The following is a 12,843-nucleotide window of genomic DNA, read 5'->3' on the forward strand; positions in this document are numbered from 1 at the left end:
TCACACTGAGCATCCCAATGCAATGAAGTCATTTGGAACATTAGGCTCATGCAGCAATCTCATCCTTCATTCACTTAGTCAAATGCTGTTTCTTTTTCCTTCCATTAAGAACAGAAATGAGAGCTCATATTTATCTCATATTTGGCTGCAAAAACTTTTAAATGGGCAAATTTCCTTTGCCCTGCTCCAAAATAGCAGCCAAAAATAACAGTTTAATAATTGGACAAATGTACCCAATTGAATTTACCCAGTTCTATGGCCAAATAACTCTGGACCCAAATTTCTTCTGTGACTTTTCAGAAGTGACAGTATTTGAAAGGGATTTTAAAATTATGAGAAATGATTGTCTCTGCGTACTAATTTCCTCTAACAGTTTCAGCTCAGATCAGGAACCACCTGTCCCTGTAATAATCCTGAGCATATTGTTCCTGATATGGACATATCTCTCCTAAAGGAAAGCTTTGGAAATGAAACAGTGAATTCTAGTTGCATCAAAAACGCACTAATAGCAACTCCATACTGCGATCACTTTCGTTTTTCCAGACAAATATTACAATCTTTTTTTCAGAAACATCTTCAATTCAGGCTTCTTCCTGCATCAGTTCCTGCATCTTCAAACAATTCCTGCATCTATAGCCATCATACTGCAGACATTTAAATCCCATAAATAAAGCCTGCCTTCCAGTTCTACAGACAAGTTTCTTTTCCCACAGCAGAATAACACAATACTCTTTTGCAAATCCAGTTAGTAAAATCTGCGTGAAATGCTTTGTTAAATCACTCATCTATCTTCCTCTTTTGTCTTGATGTTGCCAAAAGATTCTGAGTTTAATCTTTTCATAACTTTCCAGTCAACAAATTCTATTTACATAATAATAGTTATGCTCAAAGCTGTTGGATAAGCAATAAAAGTCATGAACTTAATCAGGAAATATCAAAACAGTTCCTTTCTCGGATGACTATCTGTGTGGAGTTTGCACATTCTCCCCCTGTCTGTGTGGTGCTCTGGGTGCTCTGGTTTCCTTCCACAGTCCAAAGATGTGCAGATTAGGTGGATTGGCCATGCTAAATTGCCCATGTTGTCCAGTGATGAGTAAATTTACTGGATTAGCTGTGGGAAATGCAAGGTTACAGGGACAGGATAGGGGGGAGGGTTTGGGTGGAATACTCTTCAGAAGGTCGGTGTGAACGTCTTGGGCCAAATGGCCTGTTTCCATACTTTAGGGATTGTATTCCATCCTTAAACATTCTGCCAATTCCAACTAGACCCCACCACCAAGGACATCTTCCCCTCCTCACCCCTCTATGCCTTCCGCAAGGTCCATTCCCTTTGACAGTCCTTGGTTTGCGCCACTCTCCCCACCAACCCCCTCAAACAACCAGGTACCTTCCCTTGCAACCGGAAGAGATGCAAAACTTGCTGGCACACCCCCCACCCCCCCATCCCACTCACCTCCATCCAGGGCCCCAAACAGTCCTTCCAGGTGAGACAGATGTTCACCTGCCTCTGTTCCAACCTAGTTTACTGCATCAGGTGCTTTCGATGTGGTCTCTACATAGGGGAGACCAAACATAAATGATGGGAACATTTCACTGAGCATCTCAGCTGGGCTGACAGGAGCTGACTGGACCACCCAGTCACCGCCCATTTTAATCCCCCTTCCCACTCTCTCTCCGACATGAGCATCCTTGGCCTCCTCCATTGCCACAACGATTCAAACCACAAATTGGAGGGACAACATCTCATAGAAGCTAGAATCCCTCCAGTATGGAAACAGGCCATTTGGCCCACAAATCCATACTGCCCCTCCAAAGAGTAACCCACCCAAACTCATTCCCTTCCCCTACTACTCTACGTTTCCCTTGACTAATGCACCTAACTTACAAATCCCTGAACACCAAAGGCAATTAAGAATGGCCAATTCACCTAACCTGCACATCTTTGGATATGAGAGGAAACTGGAGCACCCGGTGGAAACCTGCACAGGCATGGGGAGAATGTGCAAACACAACACAGATAGTTGCCCAGGGTTGGAATCGAACCCTGCTCTCTGGCACTTTAAAGCAGCAGTGCTAACCATTGAGCCACAGTGCTGCCCCATCTGCCGCCTGGTCAGCTTACAGCCCGGAAGACTCAACACTGAGTTCTCCAATTTCAAATAACCTCCCTTCTCATCACCCGACTCCCTTTGCAGCCCTTCCCTTCCATTTCTCTCAGCCACCAACCAGATTCATCCCTCCCATTAACCAATCAGGTCGTACCCTCCACCTGCCTTCACCTATCCCCACCTTACTATCCTGCCCCCCTACTCCCTTTATCAGCAGCTCCCCCTACACCCAGCCCAATACCTGAAGAAGGGTTACACCCAAAATGTCAACTTCTCCACCTCCTGATGCTTCCTAGCTTGCTGTGTTCTTCTAGCCTCCTGCTTGTCAACATTGTATTCCAGCACCTGCAGTTTTTTTTTGTCTCTATCCAAACAAATGTTGGCAGAATAAAGATGTTCCTCTCCAAGTCACTCTGTATCCTGACTTGGAAACATATTGATGTGCCTTCAGTGTCACTGAACTGTTCTGTGCCCAGGAACTCTGAATTCTGATTCTGAATGATGTTATTATCATGGGTATTTTACTGTGAGAATTACAGTAAAATACAGCGAAAAGCTTTCATATTTTACTAAAATACAGTGGCATTTTGATGTAAGAAAAACAGAAAAATAAAAAGAACTAATTTAAAGAGAAGTCCATCTAGCTATTATATATAAATCCCTACAGTGTGGAAGCAGGCCATTCAGCCCAACAAGTCAGTAAGGAGAAGCCAGGGAACTATAGACAGCGAGCCTGACGTCGGTGATGGGCAGGTTGTTGGAGGGAATCCTGAGGGACAGGATGTACATGTATTTGGAAAGGCAAGAACTAACTAGGGATAGTCAACAGGACTTTATGCATGGGAAATCATGTCTCATAAACTTGATTGAATTTTTTGAAGAAGAAACAAAGAGGATTGATGAGGATAGAGTGGTAGACGTGATCTATATGGACTTCAGTAAGGCATTCAACAAGGTTCCCCATGGGATGCTGGTTAGCAAGGTTAGATCTCATGGAATATGGGGAGAACTAGCCATTTGAATACAGAACTGGCACTTAGGTAGAATATAGAACATAGAACTATACAGCGCAGAACAGGCCCTTTGGCCCTTGATGTTGCGTCGACCTGTGAACTATTCTCAACTCGTCAGGAGTTTATGTTGTGGCTGTACAGGACATTGATCAGGTCACTTTTGGAAGATTGCATGCAATTCTGATCCCTTTCCTATCAGAAGGATATTGTGAAACTTGAAAGGGTCCAGAAAAGATTTACAAGGATGTTGCCAGGATTAGAGGATTTGAGCTACAGGGAGAGGCTGAATCGGCTAGGGATGTTTTCCCTGGAGCGTCAGAAGCTGAGTGGTGATCTTAGAGAAGTTTATAAAATCATGAATGGCATAGATAGGATAAATAGACACGGTCTTTTCCCTGGAGTCGGGGAGTCCAGAACTAGAGGGCATAGGGAGGGGAAAGATATAAAAGAAACCGAAGGGGATCTTTTTCACACAGAGGGTGGTTTGTATATGGAATGAGCTGCTAGAGGAAGTGGTGGAGTCTAGTATAACTGCAACATTTTAAAGACATCTGGATGGGTATATGAATAGGGAGGGTTTGGAGGGATATGAGGCGGGTGCTGCACGTGGGACAAGATTGGGTTGAGATATCTGGTCGGCATGGACAAGTTGGACCGAAGGGTCTGTTTCTGCGCTGTACATCTCTGTGACTTTATGACTCTAAGTCCACATCCACCCTCTGAACAGCATCCCACCCACACCCGTAATTCTACAATTCCCCATGGCTAACACACTTAAACACCACATTCCATAACACTATGGGCAATTTAGCTTGTCAAATCTACCTAAATTGCTCATCTTTGGACTGTGGGAGGAAACCAGAGTACCCAGTAGAAACCCAAACTTACACGGCGAGAATGTGTAAACTCCACGCAGTCAACCAAGGCTGGAATCAAACCCAGGTCACTGATTGTGTGAGGCAGCAGTGCTAATGAGTGAGCCACTGTTAACTCTGCCAACAACCTCTTTTCTAGCCTTTTTCAAACAACATTAAACAGATCATACAGACCTTGATGGGGCACAGTAAGGAAAAAAGAAATCAAAAGGTCAACTGAAATGTACAAAGGAAATTCAGAAAACTCAAATTAGCATGTTATTGCCAGAGGTAATGATGCACCCCAATCCTTGGGATGTCCATGGGTCCCTGATGGCCTTAATCTTAGATATATTCTAATTAACCTGTTCATAAAGATAATTACACACGTCTGGAGCAGGCAGGACTTGGACCCAGGTCTCTTGGCTTAGATGAGACACTGCCACTATGCATCACCAACGAGGATGCATAGTGGGAGCTTGGGTGAATTTCTGCAGTACATCATAGTTTTCTTCATTCACTTTATTCTACTCTGTGTGCTATTTGACATCCAAAAACATCAGGGTTTGTGAGTCCCACCATTTACCTGTATGATAACATATTTGTTTTGAACCCTCCTTAGTTTCTTTTGATGTTTCCCATTAGTCTGACACTTGTTTGCATCGAAGAAGCTGTACCAACTTCACTTTGGCCAAATCACATCTTGACTTATTAAAACTGGACTGTCTCCAACTTAAAACGTTTACTCTTGGTCTATCTTTATCTATTTTTATAGCTACTCTAAATGTTACTGAACTGTGATCACTCCAGTATTTGCTTTGTCAGGAAGAAGAGAAGGTTTTGCTGAAAACCTGATGACAAGTAGTGTCAACACCACAGGTGAAGGAGTGCACATTGTCAGTGAGGGAAATGTGTTTGGAAGTCTGGGATTTTTAAGAGTGCCTGAGCTGCAGCTACATGATATGCTGCAGACTGATTCAGACCCATAGTGCAGGCGGGGTTGCCATCATCTGTCAAGGCCTTGGATTAATTGCCTTGAAGGGGAGTTGTGGGAATGGCTGGAGAGTGTGATGGTTCCTGGAGACAGTACATGACATCTGCAGGAAAAGCCAGTCAGCAGTTCATCAAAATCATACGATATGTTGGCAAAGCTGTGAAATTCCTCACCTCTTCTGTAGCTGCAGTGAGAAGGAACCACAGATATTAGGTTTCTTCCAAGTGGCCCCTTTTCAAAATTCCATGGAAACCTGCAGGAAATCATGCTTCACTGCAGAGAAATGTTAAATTTGTAAACAGGAAGGGCTTTGCCTTTGTCATCTGGTAGCTGGTGTACAACTAGCAGAATCAGACTATACATGAGAATGCCAAGGTTGCTGCCAGTACACAGAATGCTTTATTCTTAGCCATTGATAACCCAGTCTTTATTAAATACTCGTCAAGTGAATGGTTTGCTCCTGGAGTATTTGGTGGCAGTGAATGCTCATTATCCCACTGCACTATTCTTAAACTCCCACATAATAGTGTGCATCTCTCTTCTGATTCTACAACAGAGAATACAACAGATATTCAGAAGCAGTGGCTCCAGCGCTTGTTGATTTTCCAATGATCAGCAAAGGTTTCCATGATGTGGAGGTGCTGGTGTTGGACTGGGGTGGACAAAGTCAGAGATCACACGACACCAGGTTATTGTCCAACAGGTTTATTTGAAAACAAAAACTTTCAGAGCGTAGCCCCTCCGTCAGGTGCACACAGAATATCGAGTTTCTGGGCAGAGAGATCAAGGGCAGAGAGATCAAAAGATCATACAAATGGTGTGAGTTGAAGTTGAATAATAAATTTCTGTGGATGACTAAGGGTGTTAGACAGTGTGAGTAAAGTGTCAAAAAGGGTGGCGCTGGAAAAGCACAGCTGGTCAGGCAGTATCTGAGGAGCAGGAGAATCAACGTTTTGAGCATAAGTTCGCATTCCCAATGAAGAGCTTATGCTCAAAACATCGACTCTCCTGCTCCTTGGATCTGCCTGACCTGCTGTGCTTTCCCAGCTCCACACTTTTTGACTCTGACCTCCAGTATCTGCAGTCCTCACTTTCTCCCAGTGTCAGTCAAGTGTCAATACCTGAATAACAACTGAAGGGATGTCCTGGAATCTGAATAAATGAGGCAGAGAGATAATTACAAAAAATCAAAAATCAAGTGCTGCTGGAGACAAGCCAAATGACTGGAACAAAAACAGAAGCCGCTGGAAAAACCCAACAGGGTTGGCAGCATCTGTGAAGAAAAACCAGAGGAAGGGCCACTGGACCCGAAATGTTAACTCTGACTTTGAATCACAGATGCTGCCAGACCCACTGAGCCCCAGCAACCCCCCAAGGCCAAAACATCCAAGATTAACTGCCCCTTTTCCAATCAAATTGAGGTCAAATCCAGGCCAATTACCCAGGGTTATGAAGTGTTGGCAAATTTCACCTATTAGATAAATAGGTAAATAATTGGTCCTGACATTCAGCTGCCAAACAGAACTTTACCAAAAGTGTAATATCTCTGGGCATTGGCTGGCAGATTGGTCACAGAGTTCTGAGTGTATGTACAACATTTCAATAATCTGCACTCAGTGTGATCTTGACCTATGTGCTTGAGACTGCATCGAAAGGAACGTTAGCTGAGGCTACAAGTTCAACAATATCCAATAGAGTAATGAAGACAATACTGGACAGCATGAACATTCAATGAAGAGTGAACAAAATAAAAGCACAAAACTGTATTTAACTCTGACATAACCATTGGTGTGTGTCAACAGTAAGATGTGCCAGTATATTTAGCACTCTGAGCTGGTTACAACAAACAATAGTGATGCACATATTAATAAAATGAAACCAATGAATCCTGAAATATTCATAAATTAAATTAAATTTTGAAAGCCACTGCATACCACTTTTGTGCTGTCAAGTCCTGAGTTAATAACAATGGAGACGAGTAATTTGGCCAAGGTACAGACTTCCCTTTTTGACCACAAAGCTCTTCAGTAGCCCCCTTATATCCACTGTGTTGTCAGCTGACGGTACTTATAACCATTGACGAGCTTTTGTAACTGCGGATTCACATTATCTTCTCTGCATATTGTAGCACTTTAAATTTTAATTACAATCTCCTGGAAAATGGAAAATCGGTGTGAAAGTGGCATACACTTCCAGTTATACCAGCAGGAGCTCACACTCTGCTAACTCCCTTAAGTTGCTATTGTCAGAGTGTGGGAGATGAGTTAAAGATGCTTGAGGGTTAAAAAAACCTGTCAGAAGACTGTGGGAAATATGACTGCTGCTTATGATTCTTCCCTTATTAACTCAAAAGTAATTCTTAGCAAGTGTGTTAATAGAATCAGGAATGAGAGTAGCTAAGAATAGTTTTTTTTTTCGGGTGTGCTGACATTTAATTTCTCACCCGAATTTCTTCACTTTTCTCCCCTGCTTCTGCTATTTCCTGTTTAAAGCAAGGAGGTCACTTGCGCCAAGTTTTGAAAAAAATCATAAGTTGCTGAAGTGCGAGTGAGATGAGGCTATTGACAGACTCCTTCTAATATTATTCTTCACGTGGAGTTACCAATAAAATGGTTTTTAAAAAGTACCTCTCTTTTCTGCAACTACCATCAAGAAGAATGACAGTGGAAAAGTTTTGGGATCATCGTCACCCTTACTTATCCCTCAATGATACATACTATTCTGACTTTGACATAGATCATTCTGACCCTATACAATGAAAGCATAACTTCCAAGGCCATAAAAGGAGAAGGGAACAACAACCACATCTCAAGAGAAACATGAAGAAGCTTTGGTATTATATTTCTATATACACATGAGTCACTCAGTTTCCCACACAATTACTATTAAAACAACAAGATATTGAATACCTTTTGATTTTCAATGTTCAAACCATCTGGTTTAAGTGCTTTTTGGAATTTGTGCTTAATTGTCTGAATAATCTGTTATTATCTATATCTATATTATATATATGTGTTAATATTTGTAAAATTCCTAACATTTAGTAAAGAATTTGATTTAATTAAAATCATCAGTATGTGAACAAGCTTGTTTTACTAGTTTAACTCATTTTGGACAGTTTCTGGCATCTAAAATGACCTAAATTAGCTTTGACTACAATTCTGAGTTCTAACAGAGAGAGACTCACTGAGATCCTTGTAGAGGGAGGAGGAAACTTTCTTCAAGATAGGCATCCTTGGAAGAGGCTTCACAGTAAGTTTACATCAACTAGGAAAAAGTGACAACTGCACATGCTGCATATCAGAGTTTGAAGTGTGTGGTGTTCAGAAAGCAAAGCCGGTCAGGGTTCATTACCCAACCCTCATTGCCCATGAGAAAGCAGTGATGACCCAGCTTCTTCAACAGCTGCAGTTCATGTGCTGTGAGCAGATCCACAACACAATTAGGGAGTTTAGGATTTTGACCCAATGACACTGAAGGAACAGTGATGCATTTCCAAGTCTGGATGGTGAGTAGCTTAGAGGGGAACTTACAGATGGTAGGGTTCCCACGTATCTGCTGCCCTTGTGCTTCTAGATGGTACTAGTCATGGGTTTAGAATGTGCTAAGGAGCCATATCATTAAACAAGTCTAGGTCGCTGATTTCATAAAATATATCAGATTTTATTCAGCATAATCAAGTGAGATGTGCAACTAAAATTAAAAAGAGTACCTATCCAGTTGCAGATGGGTCAATCTTTCCTTAATGGGTCTCCTGGCCCAATCAGAGGGCCTCTCAAAGTGTTACCTACCAGATTCCTCTCACCAGCATCTTCTTCATGGGGTAACTTCCTTTTTCTGTGTAGTAGTCACTCTCCTACTGGGCAGACCCCCCTTCCCATGGGGAACCAGGAGAAGAATGGGACCAGGAGGAGTCATGGTCCCCATTAATTCAGTCCCTCTCTCCACAGGAGCAACCTGATCTGCTAAGCAATTCTAGCACTTCTGACTTAATTTGTAATATAAAGAATCAGCAGAATTTTGGTTCTGTCATATCTTCGCATAATGTGTAGTTAATTGTTTTCATTGTGATTCCTGAGGTGTAGTGAACAGCGAAGAAGGTTACTTCAGATTACAACAGGATCTTGACCAGATTGGCCAATGGGCTGAGGATTGGCAAATAGAGTTTAATTCAGATAAATGTGAGGTTGATAAGCATACTGATATTCAACAAAAAATAGAGAGAAAATGATAAATGTGTTACCATCTCTGTCCTGATCAGCTTATTGAATTTACCGTGTACCTACACTGCGGGGGGTGAAGGTTGGGAGTGGCGTGAGATTTTTTTGAATTCTGCAGAAGGGTCACTGGACCCAAAACATTAACTCTGATTTAGAGTCATAGAGATGTACAACATGGAAACAGACCCTTTGATCCAACTCGTCCATGCCAACCAGATATCCCAACCCAATCCAGTCCCTGCCAGCACCCCATATCCCTCCAAACCCTTCCTATTCATATACCCATTCAGATGTCTCTTAAATGTTGCAATCGTACAAGCCTCCACCACATCCTCTGGCAGCACATTCTACGCATACACCATCCTGTGCGTGAAAAAGTTGTCTCTTAGGTCTCTTTTATATCTTTCCCCTCTCAACCTAAACCTACACCCTCCATTTCTGGACTCACCCACCCAAGGAAAAAGACTTTGTCTATTTATCCTATCCATGCCCCTCATGATTTTATAAACCTCTATAAGGTCACTCCTCTGCCTCCAACATTCCAGGAAAAACATCCCCAGCCTATTCAGCCTCTCCCTGTAGCTCAAATTCTCCAATCCTGGCAACATCCTTGCAAATATTTTCTGAACCCTCTCAAGTTTCACAATATCCTTCCGATAGGAAGGAGACCAGAATTGCATGCAATCTTCCAAAAGTGGCCTAACCAATGTCCTCTACAGCCGCAACATGACCTCCCAACCCATGTATTCAGTACTTGACCAATAAAGGAAAGCATACCAAACGCTTTCTTCACTATCCTATCTACCTGTGACTCCACTTTCAAGGAGCTATGAACCTGCACTCCAAGGTCTCTTTGTTCAACAACACTCCCTAGGACCTTACCATTAAGTGTATAAGTCCTGCTAGGATTTGTTTTCCCAAAATGCAGCACCTCACATTTATCTGAATTAAACTCCATTTGCCAATCCTCAGCCCATTGGTCCATCTGGTCAAGATCCTGTTGTAATCTGAAGTAACCTTCTTCGCTGTTCACTACACCTCAATTTTGGTGTCATCTGCAAACTTACTAACAATACTTCTTAAGCTCACATCCAAATCATTTATGTAAATGTTGAAAAGTAGTGGACCCACCACCAATCCTTATGTCACTCCAGTGGTCACAGGCATCCAATCTGAAAAACAACCCTCCACCCCACCCTCTGTCTTACATCTTTGAGTCACGTCTGTATCCAACTGGCTAGTGCTCCCTATATTCCATGAGATCTAACCTTGCTAACCAGTCTCCCATGGGGATCCTTGTTGAATGCCTTACTGAAGTCTATAGAGATCAAGTCTACCACGCTGCCGTCATCAATCCTCTTTGTTACTTCTTCAAAAATTTCAATTATGTTGGTGAGATGATTTCCCATGGATGATGCCATGTTGACTATCCCCAATCTGTCCTTGCCTTTCCAAATACATGTACAGTTACCGACTCCGCCCCCAACTCCGAGTTCCATACCCACACCAGGTCCCAGCTCCCAGCCCTGCTGAGTTTACACCATGCCTCCAGACCTCCCCCTCACCTTCATCCCCCTCCATCCACGCATCAATGAATTTAATACACGCCGTGACATCGAACACTTCTTCGGCCGCGTCCGCCTCCGAGCTTATTTTCACAATCAGGATTCCTGCCCACCTTCCAAGGACCCCTTCGCCCACCTCCAACACATTGCATCCACCTGGACACCTCGCGCTGGCCTTTTTCCTGCCCTCGACCTCTTCATTTCCAACTGCCACCGGGACATTAACCGCCTCACAATGCGCAGCCCTCCAATCCCTCTGCTCCAATTCCAACCTCATCATCAAGCCAACGGATAAAGGGGGTGCAGTGGTAGTCTGGCGCACTGACCTCTACACAGCTGAAGCCAAACGCCAACTCGAGGACACCTCTTCCTACCACCCCCTTGACCATGACCCCACCCCCTATCACCAACCATCATCTCCCAGACCATATAGAACCTCATCACCTCAGGAGATCTCACACCCACAGCTTCCGACCTCATAGTCTGGGAACCCTGCACTGCCCGGTTCTACCTTCTTCCCAAGATCCACAAGCTTGACCATCCTGGCCGACCCATTGTCTCAGCATGCTCTTGCCCCACTGAACTCATTTCTACCTACATTGACACTGTCCTATCCCTCCCTAGTCCAGGAACTCCCCACATACATTTGAGACACTACCCATGCCCTCCATCACCTCCAAGACTTCCGTTTCCCTGGCCCCCAACGCCTCATCTTCACCATGGATATCCAATCCCTCTACACCTCCATCCACCATGACTAAGGCCTCCAAGCCGTCCTTTTTTTTCCTCTCCCGACATCCCCAAAAGTACCCTATGCCTGTCTCTTTGTTGGCTACGTAGAACAGTTGATCTTCCGTAATTACACCGGCACCACTCCCCATCTCTTCCTCCGCTACATTGATGACTGCATTGGCACCACCTCGTGCTCCCGCGAGGAGGTTGAGCAATTCATCAACTTCACCAACACATTCCACCCTGACCTTAAATTTACCTGGACCATCTCTGACACCTCTCTCCCCTTCCTGGACCTCTCCACCTCCATTAATGACGACCGACTTGACACTGACATTTTTTACAAACCCACTGACACCCATAGCTACCTGGATTACACCTCTTCCCATCCTACCTCTTGCAAAAATGCCATCCCGTATTCCCAATTCCTCCGCCTCCGCCGTATCTGCTCCCAGGAGGACCAGTTCCATACAGAACACACCAGGTGGCCTCTTTCTTTAGAGACGTGGTTAAAGATGCCCTCCAATGCATCTCGTTCACATCCCGCACCTCTGCCCTCAGACCTCACCCCTCCAACTGTAACAAGGACAGAACGCCCCTGGTGCTCACCTTCCACCCTACCAACCTTCGCATAAACCAAATCATCCGCCGACATTTCCGCCACCTCCAAAAAGACCCCACCACCAGGGATATATTTCCCTCCCCACCCCTTTCCGCCTTCCGCAAAGACCGTTCCCTCCGTGACTACCTGGTCAGGTCCACGCATCCCCTACAACCCACCCTCCCATCCTGGCACCTTCCCCTGCCACCGCCTGAATTGCAAAACCTGCGCCCACACCTCCTCTCTTACCTCCATCATAGGCTCTAAAGGAGCCTTCCACATCCACCAATATCATTTATTGTATCCGTTGTACCCGATGTGGTCTCCTCTACATTGGGGAGACTGGACGCCTCCTAGTAGAGCGCTTTAGGGAACATCTCCGGGACACCCGCACCAATCAACCACACCACCCTGTGGCCCAAAATTTCAATTCTCCCTCCCACTCTGCTGAGGACATGGAGGTCCTGGACCTCCTTCACCGCCGCTCCCTCACCGCCAGACGCCTGGAGGAAGAATGCCTCATCTTCCGTCTCAGAACACTTCAACCCCAGGGCACCAATGTGGACTTCAACAGTTTCCTCATTTCCCCTTCCCCAACCTCACCCTAGTTCCAAACTTACAGCTCAGCACTGTCCCCATGACTTGTCCTACCTGCCTATCTTCTTTTCCACCTATCCACTCCACCCTCCTCCCTGACCTATCACCTTCATCCCCTCCCCCACTCACCTGTTGTACTCCATGCTACTTTCTCCCCAC

The sequence above is a fragment of the Hemiscyllium ocellatum genome, chromosome 1 (assembly GCF_020745735.1).
Source record: "Hemiscyllium ocellatum isolate sHemOce1 chromosome 1, sHemOce1.pat.X.cur, whole genome shotgun sequence".
Taxonomy (NCBI): Eukaryota; Metazoa; Chordata; class Chondrichthyes; order Orectolobiformes; family Hemiscylliidae; genus Hemiscyllium; species Hemiscyllium ocellatum.